Source organism: Rutidosis leptorrhynchoides, chromosome 2 (genome assembly GCF_046630445.1).
Source record: "Rutidosis leptorrhynchoides isolate AG116_Rl617_1_P2 chromosome 2, CSIRO_AGI_Rlap_v1, whole genome shotgun sequence".
NCBI classification, from domain to species: domain Eukaryota; kingdom Viridiplantae; phylum Streptophyta; class Magnoliopsida; order Asterales; family Asteraceae; genus Rutidosis; species Rutidosis leptorrhynchoides.
Window position 1 is genome coordinate 361,272,583 of NC_092334.1, and position 22,877 is coordinate 361,295,459.

Below are 22,877 nucleotides of genomic sequence, written 5' to 3' on the forward strand. Positions count from 1 at the left end.
GCATGAAGCGTGATGTTGTAAAATATGTCGAACAATGTGTCACTTGTTTGCAAGTTAAGGCCGAGCACCAAAAGCCGTATTGTAAATTGCAACCGTTAGAAATCCCGAAGTAGAAATGGGAGCACATTACCATGGATTTCATCACAAAGTTACCTAAGACGGTGAGAACCCAATTTGATTCAATTTGGGTAATAGTTGATCGTTTAACGAAAAGTGCTTTGTTTTTTCCCATTAAAGAAGCAATATCGTCGGAGGCCTTGGCTAAATTGTTTATCAAGGAAGTGGTCTCGCGACATGGGGTTCCTATATCTATTATTTCGGATCGAGACACCCGTTTTACATCTCGATTTTGGGAAAAGTTTCATGAAGATATGGGTTCGCAATTAAAGTTGAGCACGGCGTATCATCCTCAAAAGGACGGTCAAACTGAACGTACGAATCAAACTTTGGAAGATATGTTACGGGCGTGCATTATTGATTTTGGTGGAAGTTGGGATGAGCATTTGCCTTTGGTGGAATTCTCGTACAATAATAGTTATCATACTAGTATCGGGATGCCACCTTATGAGATGCTATATGGGCGTAGGTGTCGAAATCCAATTTGTTGGGGTGAAGTGGGTCAAAGGGAAATCGGGAGTACCGATTTGGTTTTGGAGACAAATAATAAGATTGATATTATTCGGGATCATTTGAAGAAGGCTCAAGATAGACAAAAGTCATATGCCGATAAACGTAGATGAACGATCGAATTTCAAGAAGGCGACATGGTAATGCTTAAGGTTTCGCCATGGAAGGGTATTATTCGATTTCGAAGACGGGGAAAGTTAGCTCCTCTGTTTATTGGGCCATTTAAAGTTTTAGCTCGTGTTGGTGAATTTGCATATCGATTAGAATTACTCGAAGAGCTTGCGGGGATCCATAATACATTTCATGTTTCCCATCTCCGTAAGTGTCTTGCGGATGATTCTTCGCGGGTGTCGTTAGACGAGATTGAGCTAAATAATAAGTTAGAGTATGTTGAGGAGCCGGTTGCTATACTTGATGAAAAGGTTAAGAAATTGAGAAATAAAGAGGTGAGGACTTTTAAAGTCCAATGGCGTCGAAGTATAGGTTGCGAGTTTACTTGGGAGCCCGAAGAGTTTGTCTTGGTTTATCTTCCTGCTTGTCATGCGGCGTGGTTTGCGAGGTCGTAATCCGGTTCAAGTGGGGGAGAGTTGTAAGATCCGGTTTCCTCAGACTGGTGGGACGCCGTCCAAATGGGCGGGACGCCATCCCAGATTAAAGGCCTGGACACCGTCCAACTTTCTGGACACCGTCCAGAATGGCTGGCAGACAAGCCTTTTTGTTTTTTTTGAAATTTTAGATGGGCATTTTGGTAATTTCACTTTATGGACGAATTAAAGGCCCTAGATCAGTTTTGTTGAGCTTCATTACTCCATTTCCAACCACCAAACCTCATCCACTTCAATTCTAGAGTGAGAGTGCATTTAAGTGTGAGAAAGCTCAAATAGGAGAGGAAGAAGCTTGTTTCGGGTTCTAGCTCGAGCATTAAAGTTGTTCATCTCCTCGTTAGCTTCGTTTTGATTGTGGTGGTAAGCCCTAAACTTGATTACCTTAGTTTAATGTGTTTAAGGGTTAGGGTTTGGGTTGGTGTTGCACATAAAACCCATTTGTGAGTAATTTGGGGGTTTTGGGTAAGTTTGGGTCATGAAGACCCAAATGGTGACTAACCTAGGGTTTTGAAAGGGTAAATGGGTCTTAAAGGCCTAGCAAATCACTAGTACACTTATAGTTAATGTTAGTGGGTGTCATTTGGGCTGTGGGTGACCCAAATGGGTGTGTTGACCTTGAAATGGGTCAAATGGGTCTTTGATGACCTAGGTTGTCTTGCATGTATGAAAATGAGTCAACTTGGTGATTAAATGTGTGTAAGACCTTAATGGCTAGAATTAGGGTTTTTGGTGAAGTTAACCCATTATTAGGGTTAAGGGTGCAAAATGGGTCGGGATTGCACCTTGGGTCAAAAGACTCTAGATTTTTGAGTGAGTTGCTTGACCGACTTGAGTTGTGAATTAATTATGTGCTAAAATGTAATAGGAACGTTACATTGAAGTTGCAAGTTCGGTTATCTTTCACGAAGACTCTAAGGTGAGTGGAATAATTATATGCGTAGATATATAATGTGTTTATTTGTGTAGTGTGAGATGTGAAGTGTCGATGTGCTAAGACACCACGTCCACATGGCGAGTGAAGTGTCGATGTGTTAAGACGCCACTCGGGAGGGAAGTATCAATGTGTTAAGATGCCACTCCAAGTAAGGTGAAGAGTGAAGTGTCGAAGTGTTAAGACACCACTTGGGGTGAAGTGCCGAAGTGTTAAGGTGCCACCCGGGGTGAAGCATCGAAGTGTTAAGATGCCACCCGTGGGGTTAGTGTGCGAAGTGTTAAGTGCACTAATGGTTGTTGTGAACACCGACGGTCTTTAAACACCGTTCCTTGTACGATTGGTTAACCATGGTCAATGTGTTGTAGTGTTAGCATATTACTTTGTTCATGTTATATACGCTTGTGTTATGCTAGCTTAATTATTGGAGGTTATAGCTTGTATTTGTGACGATAAGCTAATTGTGTTTGCTAGCATGTTTGCGGTATTTGTGTAAGTGATTGCAAGTAGGTATTGTAACATCCCGCGTTTTTCCGTTAAATTTATTTTTTTAACACCGTTTTTTTTTTAAATAATACCTTTCGTTATTTAAATTCGTAGTTTCCGTTGACTAACGTTCATAATAATTCCGTCATTTAATTATAACATCTCTCGTTAACTTGCGTTTTAAAAAAATATTCGATCGGTTAAATCCCGCACCCGCTTTGAAACTCGAGGGACCGGAGTTGCCAAATGGGCAAACTAGTTGACTAGGTCAACTAGTCAACCCATTTTTCCACCATTCATTCATTCCATCATCTCCCTCATCTCTTTTCTCTCCATCTCAAGAACACACACACAAACCCATTCCATTCATTCATCATCTAAATTCAATCTTGGAAGCTCACAACAAATCCGACTACATATTCTTAATCCTCTCGTCATTCTCTACGATTTGATACTAACTTCATCGATTTTGGGTAACAATTCTAAAACTCTAGATTTCTCTAAATTCGTGTTTTTGACTTGAAATGGTGTTAGTTAGTGTCTATGGCTCGTGTATAACATGAATATATGTTTTGTTTGCTCGATTCGTTGTTTTGAGTAACTAGTTTGAACATTTGAAATGGGTGTGCTAAATCTTTGATTTTGGATGAGTTAATGTTGTTAAATTGTTAAAGTTCATGTTTTAATTGTGTTACTAGTATCACTAGCTTCGTTTTGATGCGTAGGTTGATTAAGGAAACTTCAAAAACATGAATATTGATTTTTGCGGATTTTGGTTAGGGTTTGATAGACTTAAAACGAGCTTTTGATGTTTCGAATGCCATGAAATGTTATTAGTAAGTGTTTAGATGCAATGTATGCTTAATTACCTTCGAAACGGCATATCGTATGTGTAAATTGGATTCCCGAATCATAAAATACGTTTTACGAACTTGAAACTTTGAAAATAAACCTTTCTTGATCAATTGACGAGTTTTCGGTTATTGTAAATGATGTTTTTGCTTGATGAAAAGTGGTTAGTTGTATTCCTTGTCAAAATACCTTTCCAACGATATAAGATACTTGTTTTGGATGTTTACGGTTTAGGATTTATGGGTATTTGAAGTTGGATTCGTGCATAAGTTGAAAACTGCAGAAAATAGCTGAACAGCATGGTGCGCGGCGCGCACCTCACCCCGCGCGGCGCGCAAATGGGTCTGGCCAGATTCTGCTCACTTTGTCACTTTTCACGCGAAATGTTTGACTAGCTATCGACCTCCGATTCACATGAAACTTGTTCTAATATGCTTATATATGAATAACTAGCATAGAAAAATAGTTCGGGACCCGACCCGAACGCGTTGACTTTTTCGTTGACTTTGACCAAGTTTGACTTTTAGTCAAACTTAACCAAACTTTTATACAATCATTCTAACATGCTTTTATACTTGTTTCTTGTATGAAACTTGACAACGTGATTCACATGCTATATTTAATCGAGTCGTAATGAGCCATAGGACTAATTGAACACATTTCACCCGACCTTGTGTCGTAACCAGTTAATTGATATAACTTACTTGTTTAGGTCAAGGCTAAGCAACTTTCATGCACACGTTTACTTGTTGAAGTACCTTTATACTCGTGCACTCGAGGTGAGATCATAGTCCCACTTTTACTCTTTTTGAACTTATATTTGGGATGAGAAAACATAAACGATTCTTTTGAACTAAGTGAACACAAGAACGGTAAAACAAACATTCTACATACGAGTTTAGAACAAAAATCCTCAATTCGATTATCATTAGTTACACTTGCCGGGTGTAAGCGAGAACTTATGTTATATGGCCATATGGGTTGACAACCCTCATCTTTGACGGTTCGCTACCGTCTACGGATGAAATATATTTTCGAGAATCAGTGTTTGTTCTAGCACTATGGATGGGGTATACAATGGATGGAATGTTAAGCTTTGATAATTGGGTGCTCGTGAATATTAACTTTTAGAATGTATTACTATTATTTCAACTTTGCAAATCTTGTGGTTCGACTTACTTTACTTTTACTCACTTACTTAAACCTATGATTTCACCAACGTTTTTGCGTTGACAGATTCTTCTATGTTTTCTCAGGTTTTCACATGGCTATTTGTTACACGCTTCCGCACTCTTTGATTACTTGATTGGAGTCTACCATGCATGCATACGCTAGGGATAGCATTTTTGGTTTCAAACTTTTGTCTACTTACTTACGCTATTTATAGCAACTGCGGTTTCAAACTAATTATGTCGCAAGTTATTTCATTCATACTTTATAACTTTGTAAACTTAAACTTATTGTCGATCCGTTTGTTAAACTAAACTTTGTACCTTTCAAATGAACGCGACATAATTTTGGTCAAACGAGTCTCATATAGGGACTACGACCACGCAACGGGACCTAAGTTAACGACGCCGTCAATAACGGTTTTGGTCGGGTCGTGACAAGTGGTATCAGAGCGTTGGTTGTAGGGAACTAGGACGTGCATTAGTGTGTCTAACAGAGTCGTTAGGACGCATTAGTGAGTCTAGACTACAACCGGATAGTTAGCATTTGCATTCTGACATACATTTGCTATAGATAGCACTTACTTGACTACTTGTGCATTATACTTGAATCATTCTTAGGCAAACTTTTTAATGGTACCCAACCTTCATCATACGAACTCGTATTCCGCCACTTTTTGGTAACACACGTAAATTCCTGATTCATACACGTATGGATGACGACGACTTCATTAGTCACACTTGTTCGGAAACTCTGTCTCCCGGATTGTTATTTGCCACCGTTTCAACTTACTATCGGTCTCCCACTGGTGTTTCTTACTATCTACTTTTTGGTGTTACTACCATCACTACTCTAGGTGAGTATCGTCATCAACATTTATCACTACGGTTGCGTGCTACTCGTTATCATGACTCGTTACTCTTTTCATACCTGAATACCTTATTGTCTGACTCGAACCACATTGACGTGAACAATCATTTATACACTTCCCTCGGGGAACGCTTCTTTATAGTTGCACTAATTCTTTCGATTCAATACGAGTCACGTTAGAGACGTCGTTACACTTTGTTTATTTTAAACTTCACGATTACACGAACTTGAATCTATAGAGTGATGTGGGAATGGAGGTATGAGTTAGCGTAATATAACGACACTCGATCAACGTGGTTATATTACGGTAAGACATACCAAAGTTCTAGTGACGCGTGATGGTGGTTAGACTCGATCAACCTAAACACCACCATGTGCCATGTACATGACTTCATCTTTTCAGGTTTGGACATCCGAAAACTCCGAGAATATTTATAACAACCATACCGGGGACACAAATTCAATTATTGTCAAATTATATTTATGCTTCCGAATGAATTACCGATTCCATTCGACTTCAACCGTATGTCACACGGGTATACTAGCTCGTCCTCGCGCAGTCTTATTGACTAACTACAATTTACTCGTTATGCCCACATCGGGGCGGAAACTTCTCTTGCATCACCCTCGTACTTCCGGTTCAGGAGGTCCTTATTCTAAATTCTCAATGGAGAGCGACTCTTTATGTCATACAAGTATTGGCCGCGAGGGTGGATAGTCCTAACAATCGTTTTCAAAACCCGATAAGAACTTGCCCCGACGAACGTTTTTGGAAACCGATAAATCTTCCGCGACGCGAATTTTTCTTGAGAAGCTTGTCCTAGCTAACGTTTTCAATTCCTAGCAAACTTGTTCAATATGCCTTCGGGAAATGTACCCCGTTTCGGATCGAGATCCTCGTTTCACTTCTAGATTTTGGAGTACCTTACAAAAAGCCTCGGGACCGCGTTTAGACATGAGTACTGCGTACCTTCCACAACCCGACGGACCGAACAACCATACGATTTAAGTCTTGAAAACCATAATACGAATTTGTAGTACCAACTTCAAATTTTCTTGAGAAACGTCTTTGCCTTTAATCAAACTCTCTTACTACAAAATTTTCATTCGAGTATTGACGCCACGCCTTCGAAACCTTATATGACCGGAAACGTCATTCTCCTTTTGGTCGAACCAAGTAAACGATGACCAATTCACCGGGACTGGGATTATGCATGAGCGACCGAGAAAACTTATCCATATCCAAGAAAGACCCAACACGACTCGTTGTCGCCAAATGAACTACGCCGATGTTAGACGTAAACATTTCAAATTCCACGTGGGAAACCGCGTCACGTTAAGAGTCGCACCTTGGAAAGGTGCAATCCGTTTCGGGAAAACATAGAAAGCTAAATCCGTGATATTTTAACCCTTTTGAAATCTTGGGGCGTTTTGGACCCGTTGCTAGCCGTTTGGATTTTCCGGCTCATTTTGAGTCTCCGTTTATCCTACATTCGATGTGTCAACTTAAGGACGTGTATTGCGAAACAAGAACTTGTCATTTCTTTTCGATGAGCTTACTATCGACAATAAACTTCATTCCTAGGAGGACCGGTTGAAACCATGAATCGTGAACCCAAACTCTAAGACGACGTGAAACCCCGACCGTCAAAGTTCGTTGAAATACCCTAGAACGTACTTCTCCCTCATTCGTAGAATTGGCAACACAAGATCTCGAGGAAGATTCAACAACTACTACTTCCAACTAAATTTCGGGACGAAATTTCTTTTGAGGTGTGGATAATGTAACATCCCGCGTTTTTCCGTTAAATTTATTTTTTTAACACCGTTTTTTTTTTAAATAATACCTTTCGTTATTTAAATTCGTAGTTTCCGTTGACTAACGTTCATAATAATTCCGTCATTTAATTATAACATCTCTCGTTAACTTGCATTTTAAAAAAATATTCGATCGGTTAAATCCCGCACCCGCTTTGAAACTCGAGGGACCGGAGTTGCCAAATGGGCAAACTAGTTGACTAGGTCAACTAGTCAACCCATTTTTCCACCATTCATTCATTCCATCATCTCCCTCATCTCTTTTCTCTCCATCTCAAGAACACACACACAAACCCATTCCATTCATTCATCATCTAAATTCAATCTTGGAAGCTCACAACAAATCCGACTACATATTCTTAATCCTCTCGTCATTCTCTACGATTTGATACTAACTTCATCGATTTTGGGTAACAATTCTAAAACTCTAGATTTCTCTAAATTCGTGTTTTTGACTTGAAATGGTGTTAGTTAGTGTCTATGGCTCGTGTATAACATGAATATATGTTTTGTTTGCTCGATTCGTTGTTTTGAGTAACTAGTTTGAACATTTGAAATGGGTGTGCTAAATCTTTGATTTTGGATGAGTTAATGTTGTTAAATTGTTAAAGTTCATGTTTTAATTGTGTTACTAGTATCACTAGCTTCGTTTTGATGCGTAGGTTGATTAAGGAAACTTCAAAAACATGAATATTGATTTTTGCGGATTTTGGTTAGGGTTTGATAGACTTAAAACGAGCTTTTGATGTTTCGAATGCCATGAAATGTTATTAGTAAGTGTTTAGATGCAATGTATGCTTAATTACCTTCGAAACGGCATATCGTATGTGTAAATTGGATTCCCGAATCATAAAATACGTTTTACGAACTTGAAACTTTGAAAATAAACCTTTCTTGATCAATTGACGAGTTTTCGGTTATTGTAAATGATGTTTTTGCTTGATGAAAAGTGGTTAGTTGTATTCCTTGTCAAAATACCTTTCCAACGATATAAGATACTTGTTTTGGATGTTTACGGTTTAGGATTTATGGGTATTTGAAGTTGGATTCGTGCATAAGTTGAAAACTGCAGAAAATAGCTGAACAGCATGGTGCTCGGCGCGCACCTCACCCCGCGCGGCGCGCAAATGGGTCTGGCCAGATTCTGCTCACTTTGTCACTTTTCACGCGAAATGTTTGACTAGCTATCGACCTCCGATTCACATGAAACTTGTTCTAATATACTTATATATGAATAACTAGCATAGAAAAATAGTTCGGGACCCGACCCGAACGCGTTGACTTTTTCGTTGACTTTGACCAAGTTTGACTTTTAGTCAAACTTAACCAAACTTTTATACAATCATTCTAACATGCTTTTATACTTGTTTCTTGTATGAAACTTGACAACGTGATTCACATGCTATATTTAATCGAGTCGTAATGAGCCATAGGACTAATTGAACACATTTCACCCGACCTTGTGTCGTAACCGGTTAATTGATATAACTTACTTGTTTAGGTCAAGGCTAAGCAACTTTCATGCACACGTTTACTTGTTGAAGTACCTTTATACTCGTGCACTCGAGGTGAGATCATAGTCCCACTTTTACTCTTTTTGAACTTATATTTGGGATGAGAAAACATAAACGATTCTTTTGAACTAAGTGAACACAAGAACGGGAAAACAAACATTCTACATACGAGTTTAGAACAAAAATCCTCAATTCGATTATCATTAGTTACACTTGCCGGGTGTAAGCGAGAACTTATGTTATATGGCCATATGGGTTGACAACCCTCATCTTTGACGGTTCGCTACCGTCTACGGATGAAATATATTTTCAAGAATCAGTGTTTGTTCTAGCACTATGGATGGGGTATACAATGGATGGAATGTTAAGCTTTGATAATTGGGTGCTCATGAATATTAACTTTTAGAATGTATTACTATTATTTCAACTTTGCAAATCTTGTGGTTCGACTTACTTTACTTTTACTCACTTACTTAAACCTATGATTTCACCAACGTTTTTGCGTTGACAGATTCTTCTATGTTTTCTCAGGTTTTCACATGGCTATTTGTTACACGCTTCCGCACTCTTTGATTACTTGATTGGAGTCTACCATGCATGCATACGCTAGGGATAGCATTTTTGGTTTCAAACTTTTGTCTACTTACTTACGCTATTTATAGCAACTGTGGTTTCAAACTAATTATGTCGCAAGTTATTTCATTCATACTTTATAACTTTGTAAACTTAAACTTATTGTCGATCCGTTTTACTAAACTAAACTTTGTACCTTTCAAATGAACGCGACATAATTTTGGTCAAACGAGTCTCATATAGGGACTACGACCACGCAACTGTAACATCCCGCCTTTTTCCGTTAAATTTATTTTTAACACCGTCTTTTTTTTTTAAATAATACCTTTCGTTATTTAAATTCGTAGTTTCCGTTGACTAACGGTCATAATAATTCCGTCATTTAATTATAACATCTCTCGTTAACTTGCGTTTTAAAAATATTCGATCGGTTAAAATCCGCACCCGCTTCTAAACTCGAGGGACTAAAATTGACACGGGGCAAACTAGTTGACTAGGTCAACTAGTCCACCCCAATCACCACCATTCAATCACCTCCATCTCTCTCTCTTTCTCTCTAGCAAGAACACACACACAAACACCCAATTCAATCATTCATCATCTAAATTCGATCTAGGAGGCTTACAACAAAACAAATTACATATTTGGAATCCTCTTTTCGTCCTCTACAAATTGATACCAACTTCATCTCGTTTGGGTAACATTTCTAAAACTCTAGATTTCTCTAAATTCGTGTTTTTGACTTGAAATGGTGTTAGTTAGTGTCTATGGCTCGTGTATAACATGAATATATGTTTTGTTTGCTCGATTCGTTGTTTTGAGTAACTAGTTTGAAATTTGAAATGGGTGTGCTAAATCTTTGATTTTGGATGAGTTAATGTTGTTAAATTGTTAAAGTTCATGTTTTAATTGTGTTACTAGTATCACTAGCTTCGTTTCGATGCGTAGGTTGATTAAGGAAACTTCAAGAACATGAATATTGATTTTTGCGGATTTTGGTTAGGGTTTGATAGACTTAAAACGAGCTTTTGATGTTTCGAATGCCATGAAATGTTATTAGTAAGTGTTTAGTTGTAATGTATGCTTCATTACCTTCAAAACGGCATATCGTATGTGTAAATTGGATTCCCGAATCATAAAATACATTTTACGAACTTGAAACTTTGAAAATAAACCCTTCTTGATCAATTGACGAGTTTTCGGTTATTGTAAATGATGTTTTTGATTGATGATATGTGGTTAGTTGTATTCCTCGTCAAAATACCTTTTCGACGATATATGATAGGCATTATAAGTGTTTGCGGGTCAAGAGTTGGGTTGGAAAATGTTTTGGTTCGTGCATACTTTGAAAAACTGACCAGAAATCTCTGCCCAGATGGTGGCGCGGCGCGCCCCATCCCCGCGCGGCGCGCGGATTGGCCTGGCCAGATTCTGCTTTGTTTGGCGCATTTCACGCGAAATGTTTGACTAGCTATCGACCTCCGATTCACATGAAACTTGTTTTAATATACTTGTATATGAATATTTAGCATAGAAAAATAGTCCGGGACCCGACCCGAACGCGTTGACTTTTTTGTTGACTTTGACCAAGTTTGACTTTTAGTCAAACTAAACCAAACTTTTATACAATCATTCTAACATGCTTTTATACTTGTTTCTTGTATGAAACTTGACAACGTGATTCACATGCTATACTTAATCGAGTCGTAACGAGCCATAGGACTAATTGAACACATTTCACCCGACCTTGTATCGTAACCGGTTAATTGACACAACTTACTTGTTTAGGTCAAGGCTAAGCAACTTTCATGCATACGTTACTTTGTGAAGTACTTTTATACTTGTGCACTCGAGGTGAGATCATAGTCCCACCTTTTCAACAACTTTTTATACTTTTAAATTGTGGGCTGAGAAACATATACTTTGTTACATTTTGTACTACTTACTTTTATACTTTGAACACAAGTACAAGGAAAACAAACATTCCACAGCGAGTTAGAACAAAAATCCTCAATTCGATTATCATTAGTTACACTTGCAGGGTGTAAGCGTGAACTTATATTGTGTGGCCATACGGGTTTGACAAACCCTCATTACGGACGGTTCGCTACCGTCTACGGATGAAATATATTTTCGAGAAACAGTGTATGTTCTAACACTATTGTGATGGGGTTCTATGGAAGGAAACGTTAAGTCTTGATAATTGGGTGCTCGCGAACAATACTTTTGGAATGCAAACGATTTTGATAATCAACTATGGGAATACTAAATCTTGTGGTTCAAAAACAACGTTTACAAATACATCTATGATTTCACCAACGTTTTTCGTTGACAGTTTTCTATATGTTTCTCAGGTTCATACTCGGCTACTTGATACATGCTTCCGGACACTTTGATTTCTTGCTTGAGGTCAAGCATACATGCATACGCTAGTGATAGCACTTTTGGATTAAACCTTAAAGCATACATACTTACGCTATTTATAGCAACTGTGATTTTCAACTTATATTATGTCGCAAGTTATTTCATTTATACTTTTTAACTTTGTAAACTTAAACTTGTTGTCGATCCGTTTGTTAAACTAATCTTTGTACCTTTCAAATGAACGCGACATAATTTTGGTCAAACGAGTCTCATATAGGGACTACGACCACGCAACGGGACCTAAGTTAACGACGCCGTCAATAACGGTTTTGGTCGGGTCGCTACAAGTGGTATCAGAGCGTTGGTTGTAGGGAACTAGGACGTGCATTAGTGTGTCTAACAGAGTCGTTAGGACGCATTAGTGAGTCTAGACTACAACCGGATAGTTAGCATTTACATTCTGACATACATTTGCTATAGATAGCACTTACTTGACTACTTGTGCATTATACTTGAATCATTCTTAGGCAAACTTTTTAATGGTACCCAACCTTCATCATACGAACTCGTATTCCGCCACTTTTTGGTAACACACGTAAATTCATGATTCGTACACGTATGGAGGACGACGACTTCATTAGTCACACTTGTTCGGGAACTCTGTCTCCCGGATTGTTATTTGCCACCGTTTCAACTTACTATCGGTTTCCCACTGGTGTTTCTTACTATCTACTTTTTGGTTTTACTACCATCACTACTCTGGGTGAGTATCGTCATCAACATTTATCACTACGGTTGCGTGCTACTCGTTATCATGACTCGTTACTCTTTTCATACCTGAATACATTTTTGTCTGACTCGAACCACATTGACGTGAACAATCATTTATACACTTCCCTCGGGGAACGCTTCTTTATAGTTGCACTAATTCTTTCGATTCAATACGAGTCACGTTAGAGACGTCGTTACACTTTGTTTATTTTAAACTTCACGATTACACGAACTTGAATCTATAGAGTGATGTGGGAATGGAGGTATGAGTTAGCGTAATATAACGACACTCGATCAACGTGGTTATATTACGGTAAGACATACCAAAGTTCTAGTGACGCGTGATGGTGGTTAGACTCGATCAACCTAAACACCACCATGTGCCATGTACATGACTTCATCCTTTCAAGTTTGGACATCTAAAAACTCCGAAAGTACTGACAACAACCATACCGGGGACGCACCTTCGACTATTGTCGAACTATATTTATGCTTCCGAATGAACGATGAATTCTTTCGACTTCAACCATATGTTACATGTGTATACTATCTCGTCCTCGCCCAGTCTTATTGACTAACTACAATTTACTCGTTATGCTCACATCGAGGCGGAAACTTTTCTTGCATCACCCTTTTAATTCCGGTTCGAGAAATATTTTATTCTAAACTCTCAATGGAGAGAGAGACCCTTCACGTTATACTAGTATTCGCCTCGAGGGTGAATAGTCTCGACGAACGTATTTGGAAACCGATAAATCTTCCGCGGCGCGAATTTTCTTGAGAAACTTGTCCTAACAAACTTATTCAAATATACCTTACGGAATGTACTTTGTTTCGGATCGAGATCCTCGTTTCACTTCTAGATTTCGGAGTGCCTTACAAAAAGCCTCGGGACCACGTTTAGACATGAGTACCGCGTACCATCCACAACCCGACGGACCGAACAAACATGCGATTTAAACCTTGGAAACCATAATACAAGTTTGTATTACCAACTTCAAATTTACTTGAGAAAAGTATTTTCCTTTAACCGAATCCTCGTACTACAATGATTTTCATTCGAGTTTTAACGTCACTCCTTTTGAAACCACATGTGACCGGAAACGTCATTCTCCTTTGTCGAACCAAGTAAACGATGATCAATTCACCGGGGCCGAGGTTATTCATGAGCAACCGAGAAAATTTATTCATATTCAGGTAAAACCTTACGCGACTCGTAATCACCAAGAGCTACGCCGATGTTAGACGTAAACATTTCAAATTCCACGTGAGAAACCGCGTCACGTTAAGAGTCGCACCTTGGAAAGGTGCAATCCGTTTCGGGAAAACGTAGGAAGCTAAATCCGCGATATTTTGATCCTTTAAATTCTTGGGGTGTTTTGGACCCGTCGCTAGCCGTTTAGACTTTTTCGACTCATTTTGAGTCTCCGTTTATCCTACATTCGATGTATCAACTCAAAGACGTGTTTTGCGAAACGAGAACTTGTTATCTCCTTTGATGAACTCACTATCGACGATAACCCTCACTTCCTAGGAGGACCGGTTGAAACCATGAATCGTGAAACAAAAACTTTCAAACAACATACGACCCCGACCTTCAAGTTCGTTGAAATGCCCAAAGACGTACCTTCACTTATTCGTAAATTTTTACAACGCAAGACCTCGAGGAAGATTCAACAACTACTACTTCCAACTAAATTTCGGGACGAAATTTCTTTTGAGGTGTGGATAATGTAACATCCCGCCTTTTTCCGTTAAATTTATTTTTAACACCGTCTTTTTTTTTTAAATAATACCTTTCGTTATTTAAATTCGTAGTTTCCGTTGACTAACGGTCATAATAATTCCGTCATTTAATTATAACATCTCTCGTTAACTTGCGTTTTAAAAATATTCGATCGGTTAAAATTCGCACCCGCTTCTAAACTCGAGGGACTAAAATTGACACGGGGCAAACTAGTTGACTAGGTCAACTAGTCCACCCCAATCACCACCATTCAATCACCTCCATCTCTCTCTCTTTCTCTCTAGCAAGAACACACACACAAACACCCAATTCAATCATTCATCATCTAAATTCGATCTAGGAGGCTTACAACAAAACAAATTACATATTTGGAATCCTCTTTTCGTCCTCTACAAATTGATACCAACTTCATCTCGTTTGGGTAACATTTCTAAAACTCTAGATTTCTCTAAATTCGTGTTTTTGACTTGAAATGGTGTTAGTTAGTGTCTATGGCTCGTGTATAACATGAATATATGTTTTGTTTGCTCGATTCGTTGTTTTGAGTAACTAGTTTGAACATTTGAAATGGGTGTGCTAAATCTTTGATTTTGGATGAGTTAATGTTGTTAAATTGTTAAAGTTCATGTTTTAATTGTGTTACTAGTATCACTAGCTTCGTTTTGATGCGTAGGTTGATTAAGGAAACTTCAAGAACATGAATATTGATTTTTGCGGATTTTGGTTAGGGTTTGATAGACTTAAAATGAGCTTTTGATGTTTCGACTGAAATGTCCCGTTCTTATTGATTAAAAACGTTCCATATTAATTGATTTCGTTGCGAGGTTTTGACCTCTATATGAGACGTTTTTCAAAGACTGCATTCATTTTAAAACAAACCATAACCTTTATTTCATCAATAAAGGTTTAAAAGTTTTACGTAGATTATCAAATAATGATAATCTAAAATATCCTGTTTACACACGACCATTACATAATGGTTTACAATACAAATATGTTACAACAAAATAAGTTTCTTGAATGCAGTTTTTACACAATATCATACAAGCATGGACTCCAAATCTCGTCCTTATTTAAGTATGCGACAGCGGAAGCTCTTAATAATCACCTGAGAATAAACATGCTTTAAAACGTCAACAAAAATGTTGGTGAGTTATAGGTTTAACCTATATATATCAAATCATAATAATAGACCACAAGATTTCATATTTCAATACATATCCCATACATAGAGATAAAAATCATTCATATGGTGAACACCTGGTAACCGACATTAACAAGATGCATATATAAGAATATCCCCATCATTTCGGGACACCCTTCGGATATGATATAAATTTCGAAGTACTAAAGCATCCGGTACTTTGGATGGGGTTTGTTAAGCCCAATAGATCTATCTTTAGGATTCGCGTCAATTAGGGTGTCTGTTCCCTAATTCTTAGATTACCAGACTTAATAAAAAGGGGCATATTCGATTTCGATAATTCAACCATAGAATGTAGTTTCACGTACTTGTGTCTATCTTGTAAATCATTTATAAAACCTGCATGTATTCTCATCCCAAAAATATTAGATTTTAAAAGTGGGACTATAACTCACTTTCACAGATTTTTACTTCGTCGAGAAGTAAGACTTGGCCACTGTTGATTCACGAACCTATAACAATATATACATATATATTAAAGTATGTTCAAAATATATTTACAACACTTTTAATATATTTTGATGTTTTAAGTTTATTAAGTCAGCTGTCCTCGTTAGTAACCTACAACTAGTTGTCCACAGTTAGATGTACATAAATAAATCAATAAATATTATCTTGAATCAATCCACGACCCAGTGTATACGTATCTCAGTATTGATCACAACTCAAACTATATATATTTTGGAATCAACCTCAACCCTGTATAGCTAACTCCAACATTCACATATAGAGTGTCTATGGTTGTTCCGAAATATATATAGATGTGTCGACATGATAGGTCGAAACATTGTATACGTGTCTATGGTATCTCAAGATTACATAATATACAATACAAGTTGATTAAGTTATGGTTGGAATAGATTTGTTACCAATTTTCACGTAGCTAAAATGAGAAAAATTATCCAATCTTGTTTTACCCATAACTTCTTCATTTTAAATCCGTTTTGAATGAATCAAATTGCTATGGTTTCATATTGAACTGTATTTTATGAATCTAAACAGAAAAAGTATAGGTTTATAGTCGGAAAAATAAGTTACAAGTCGTTTTTGTAAAGGTAGTCATTTCAGTCGAAAGAACGACGTCTAGATGACCATTTTAGAAAACATACTTCCACTTTGAGTTTAACCATAATTTTTGGATATAGTTTCATGTTCATAATAAAAATCATTTTCTCAGAATAACAACTTTTAAATCAAAGTTTATCATAGTTTTTAATTAACTAACCCAAAACAGCCCGCGGTGTTACTACGACGGCGTAAATCCGGTTTTACGGTGTTTTTCGTGTTTCCAGGTTTTAAATCATTAAGTTAGCATATCATATAGATATAGAACATGTGTTTAGTTAATTTTAAAAGTCAAGTTAGAAGGATTAACTTTTGTTTGCGAACAAGTTTAGAATTAACTAAACTATGTTCTAGTGATTACGAGTTTAAACCTTCGAATAAGATAGTTTTATATATATGAATCGAATGATGTTATGAACATCATTACTACCTCAAGTTTAGTAGGTAAACCTACTGGAAGTGACAAGAAATGATCTAGCTTCAAAGGATCTTGGATGGCTTGAAAGTTCTTGAAGTAGGATCATGACACAAAAACAAGTTCAAGTAAGATTTTTGCTCGAATTAAGATAGTTTATAGTTATAGAAATTGAATCAAAGTTTGAATATGAATATTACCTTGAATAATAAAGATAACCTACTGTATATAACAAAGGTTTCTTGATCTTAGATGATTACTTGGAATGGATTTGAAAGCTTGGAAGTAAATTAGTAAACTTGAAGGGATTTTTGAAGTATTCTTGAAGTGTTCTTCCTATGATGATTATAGCTTGATTCTTGAAGTGATTTTTGATGAAGATGATGATTAACTACTGGAAAAATACGTTCATAATAGTGTGGGTGTGTTGAGAGAGAATTAGAAAGAGATTTGGAAGTGAAATGGAGTGAATGATGAGTGTTAATTGGTGAGTGGTGAGTGGGGTTAAAAGGAGTTCTAGTTAGTTGACTAGCTCATGGTAGAAGTTAAAATTGATTAGTCATACATGACATAATCAAGAGTGGAATCCCATGCTAGTTCCTATTGGTATATACCCATAGTAAGTACGTTTTGAAGCTGTGTATAATACGGGTAAGAATACGACTAGAATTCTTGATGAAAGAAAAGAATGGGAAAGTAACTGTAACCATTTTCGTTAAGTATGAGTGTTTTGATATATGTCTTGAAGTCTTCCAAAAGTATTTTAATACCTAAATACACTACATGTATATACATTTTAACGGAGTCGTTAAGTCATCGTTAGTCGTTACATGTAAGTGTTGTTTTGAAACCTTTAAGTTAACGATCTCAATTAATGTTGTTAACCCATTGTTTATTATATCTAATGAGATGTTAAATTATTATATTATCATGATATTATGATATATTAATATATCTTAATATGATATATATATACATTTAAATGTCGTTACAACGATAATCGTTACATATATGTCTCGTTTCGAAATCCTTAAGTTAGTAGTCTTGTTTATATGTATATAACTCATTGTTAATATACTTATGGAGATACTTACTTATCATAATCTCATGTTAACCATATGTATATCCATATATATATCGTCAAGTCGTTTTTACAAGTTTTAACGTTCGTGAATCGCCGGTCAACTTGGGTGGTCAATTGTCTATATGAAACATATTTCAATTAATCAAGTCTTAACAAGTTTGATTGCTTAACATGTTGGAAACATTTAATCATGTAAATATCAATCTTAATTAATATATATAAACATGGAAAAGTTCGGGTCACTACAGTACCTACCCGTTAAATAAATTTCGTCCCGAAATTTTAAGCTGTTGAAGGTGTTGACGAATCTTCTGGAAATAGATGCGGGTATTTCTTCTTCATCTGATCTTCACGCTCCCAGGTGAACTCAGGTCCTCTACGAGCATTCCATCGAACCTTAACAATTGGTATCTTGTTTTGCTTAAGTCTTTTAACCTCACGATCCATTATTTCGACGGGTTCTTCGATGAATTGGAGTTTTTCACTGATTTGGATTTCATCTAACGGAATAGTGAGATCTTCTTTAGCAAAACATTTCTTCAAATTCGAGACGTGGAAAGTGTTATGTACAGCCGCGAGTTGTTGAGGTAACTCAAGTCGGTAAGCTACTGGTCCGACACGATCAATAATCTTGAATGGTCCAATATACCTTGGATTTAATTTCCCTCGTTTACCAAATTGAACAACGCCTTTCCAAGGTGCAACTTTAAGCATGACCATCTCTCCAATTTCAAATTCTATATCTTTTCTTTTAATGTCAGCGTAGCTCTTTTGTCGACTTTGGGCGGTTTTCAACCGTTGTTGAATTTGGATGATCTTCTCGGTAGTTTCTTGTATAATCTCTGGACCCGTAATCTATCTATCCCCCACTTCACTCCAACAAATCGGAGACCTGCACTTTCTACCATAAAGTGCTTCAAACGGCGCCATCTCAATGCTTGAATGGTAGCTGTTGTTGTAGGAAAATTCTGCTAACGGTAGATGTCGATCCCAACTGTTTCCGAAATCAATAACACATGCTCGTAGCATGTCTTCAAGCGTTTGTATCGTCCTTTCGCTCTGCCCATCAGTTTGTGGATGATAGGCAGTACTCATGTCTAGACGAGTTCCTAATGCTTGCTGTAATGTCTGCCAGAATCTTGAAATAAATCTGCCATCCCTATCAGAGATAATAGAGATTGGTATTCCATGTCTGGAGACGACTTCCTTCAAATACAGTCGTGCTAACTTCTCCATCTTGTCATCTTCTCTTATTGGCAGAAAGTGTGCCGATTTGGTGAGACGATCAACTATTACCCAAATAGTATCAAAACCACTTGCAGTCCTTGGCAATTTAGTGATGAAATCCATGGTAATGTTTTCCCATTTCCATTCTGGGATTTCGGGTTGTTGAAGTAGACCTGATGGTTTCTGATGCTCAGCTTTGACCTTAGAACACGTCAAACATTCTCCTACATATTTAGCAACATCGGCTTTCATACCCGGCCACCAAAAATGTTTCTTGAGATCCTTGTACATCTTCCCTGTTCCAGGATGTATTGAGTATCTGGTTTTATGAGCTTCTCTAAGTACCATTTCTCTCATATATCCAAATCTTGGTACCCAAATCCTCTCAGCCCTATACCGGGTTCCGTCTTCTCGAATATTAAGATGCTTCTCCGATCCTTTGGGTATTTCATCCTTTAAATTTCCTTCTTTTAAAACTCCTTGTTGCGCCTCCTTTATTTGAGTAGTAAGGTTATTATGAATCATTATATTCATAGATTTTACTCGAATGGGTTCTCTGTCCTTCCTGCTCAAGGCATCGGCTACCACATTTGCCTTTCCCGGGTGGTAATGAATCTCAAAGTCGTAATCATTCAATAATTCAATCCACCTACGCTGCCTCATATTCAGTTGTTTCTGATTAAATATGTGTTGAAGACTTTTGTGGTCGGTATATATAATACTTTTGACCCCATATAAGTAGTGCCTCCAAGTCTTTAATGCAAAAACAACCGCGCCTAATTCCAAATCATGCGTCGTATAATTTTGTTCGTGAATCTTCAATTGTCTAGACGCATAAGCAATCACCTTCGTTGTTGCATTAATACACAACCGAGACCTTGCTTTGATGCGTCACAATAAATCACAAAATCATCATTCCCTTCAGGCAATGATAATATAGGTGCCGTAGTTAGCTTTTTCTTCAATAACTGAAACGCTTTCTCTTGTTCATCATTCCATTCAAATTTCTTCCCTTTATGCGTTAATGCAGTCAAGGGTTTTGCTATTCTGGAAAAGTCTTGGATGAACCTTCTGTAGTAACCAGCTAGTCCTAAAAACTGGCGTATGTGTTTCGGAGTTTTCGGGGTTTCCCACTTTTCAACAGTTTCTATCTTTGCCGGATCCACCTTAATACCTTCTTTGTTCACTATGTGACCGAGGAATTGAACTTCTTCCAACCAAAATGCACACTTTGAAAACTTAGCGTACAATTCTTCCTTCCTCAATACTTCTAACACCTTTCTCAAATGTTCACCGTGTTCTTGGTCATTCTTTGAGTAAATAAGTATGTCATCAATGAAAACAATGACAAACTTGTCAAGGTATGGTCCACACACTCGGTTCATAAGGTCCATGAACACAGCTGGTGCATTAGTTAAACCAAACGGCATGACCATAAACTCGTAATGACCGTAACGTGTTCTGAAAGCAGTCTTTGGAATATCATCTTCTTTCACCCGCATTTGATGATACCCGGAACGTAAGTCAATCTTTGAATAAACAGACGAGCCTTGTAGTTGATCAAATAAGTCGTCGATTCTCGGTAGTGGGTAGCGGTTCTTGATGGTAAGTTTGTTCAACTCTCGGTAGTCGATACACAACCTGAATGTACCATCTTTCTTCTTGACAAACAAAACAGGAGCTCCCCACGGTGATGTGCTTGGTCGAATGAAACCACGCTCTAAAAGTTCTTGTAATTGGCTTTGCAGTTCTTTCATCTCGCTGGGTGCGAGTCTGTAAGGAGCACGAGCTATTGGTGCAGCTCCTGGTACAAGATCTATTTGAAATTCAACGGATCGCTGTGGGGGTAATCCCGATAATTCTTTCGGAAATACATCGGGAAATTCTTTTGCAATGGGAACATCATTGATGCTCTTTTCTTCAGTTTGTACTTTCTCGACGTGTGCTAGAACAGCATAGCAACCTTTTCTTATTAGTTTTTGTGCCTTCAAATTACTAATAAGATGTAGCTTCGTGTTGCCCTTTTCTCCGTACACCATTAAGGGTTTTCCTTTTTCTCGTATAATGCGAATTGCATTTTTGTAACAAACGATCTCTGCTTTCACTTCTTTCAACCAGTCCATACCGATTATCACATCAAAACTCCCTAACTCTACTGGTATCAAATCAATCTTAAATGTTTCGCTAACCAGTTTAATTTCTCGATTCCGACATATATTATCTGCTGAAATTAATTTACCATTTGCTAATTCGAGTAAAAATTTACTATCCAAAGGCGTCAATGGACAACTTAATTTAGCACAAAAATCTCTACTCATATAGCTTCTATCCGCACCCGAATCAAATAAAACGTAAGCAGATTTATTGTCAATAAGAAACGTACCCGTAACAAGCTCCGGGTCTTCCTGTGCCTCTGCCGCATTAATATTGAAAACTCTTCCGCGGCCTTGTCCATTCGTGTTCTCCTGGTTCGGGCAATTTCTAATAATGTGGCCCGGTTTTCCACATTTATAACAAACTACATTGGCATAACTTGCTCCGACACTACTTGCTCCGCCATTACTTGTTCCGACACCATTTGTTCCTTTCGTTCTGTTAACCCCTGGTCCGTAGACATCACACTTCGCCGCGCTATGACCATTTCTTTTACACTTGTTGCAAAATTTGGTGCAAAACCCCGAGTGATACTTTTCACACCTTTGGCATAGCTGCTTCTGATTGTTGTTGTTGTTGCGGTTATTATTGTTGTTAAGATGATTGTTGTGGTTGCTGTTGTTGTTGTTGTTGTTGTTGTTGTTGTTGTTGGGTCGTTTGTTGTAGTTGCGATTGATGTTGCGATTGTTAGGATAGTTGTTGCGATTATTGTTATAATTGCTGTTGTTATTGTATTGGTGATTCTTATCACCGTTTTCCTCCCACTTTCTTTTGACTTGCTTCACATTGGCCTCTTCAGCAGTCTGTTCTTTAATTCTTTCTTCAATCTGGTTCACTAGTTTGTGAGCCATTCTACATGCCTGTTGTATGGAGGCGGGCTCGTGTGAACTTATATCTTCTTGGATTCTTTCTGGTAATCCTTTCACAAACGCGTCGATCTTCTCTTCCTCATCTTCGAATGCTCCCGGACACAATAGGCACAATTCTGTGAATCGTCTTTCATACGTGGTAATATCAAATCCTTGGGTTCGTAACCCTCTAAGTTCTGTCTTGAGCTTATTGACCTCGGTTCTGGGACGGTACTTCTCGTTCATCAAGTGCTTGAATGCTGACCACGGTAGTGCGTACGCATCATCTTGTCCCACTTGCTCTAGATAGGTATTCCACCATGTTAACGCAGAACCTGTAAAGGTATGCGTAGCGTACTTCACTTTGTCCTCTTCAGTACACTTACTTATGGCAAACACCGATTCGACCTTCTCGGTCCACCGTTTCAATCCGATCGGTCCTTCGGTTCCATCAAATTCCAAAGGTTTGCAGGCAGTGAATTCTTTGTAGGTGCATCCTACACGATTTCCTGTACTGCCAGATCCAAGGTTATTGTTGGTATATAGCGCAGC